Below are 478 nucleotides of genomic sequence, written 5' to 3'. Positions count from 1 at the left end.
CAGTCGCCCCACGTATCCTCGTTTTCTTACATTCATTAGCATTCTATCACTGATTTCTACAACATTCATCACGCCGGCTTGTGTGTAATACATGATATACTGTTCACTAACCGCCCCCTTTGCCTCTGAACTAGCTTACGTTGACAATGATGCCTTTCACCTGCACGTATTTCTTGCAACTTACCTAGTGTTATTTTATGTTTAATATATTATTTCTAGTATTAATTTATTCATCAGTGTATCTTCTGATAGTGTGTTAAGGAATACCGAAACGGTGTTTATCACTTTATTATTTTTTCCCTCTAAATGCTTAGGAAAACTATACTCATGAAAGAGACTAGCCACGAATGTCTTCTACACGAGGGAAACCTTTCATTTACTTCTTACTTTATCGAAATTAGTATATTGTGGGTTATATTTAATTGCGAATGTAGGAAAAACGCCTCTTGAGAATTAATTCCAAGGCTAAAAGTTAATG

This window comes from Penaeus monodon, chromosome 19 (genome assembly GCF_015228065.2).
Source record: "Penaeus monodon isolate SGIC_2016 chromosome 19, NSTDA_Pmon_1, whole genome shotgun sequence".
In the NCBI taxonomy this organism is placed as follows: Eukaryota; Metazoa; Arthropoda; class Malacostraca; order Decapoda; family Penaeidae; genus Penaeus; species Penaeus monodon.
The sequence above is the reverse complement of the archived record's forward strand: the minus strand, read 5'-3'. Positions refer to the sequence as shown.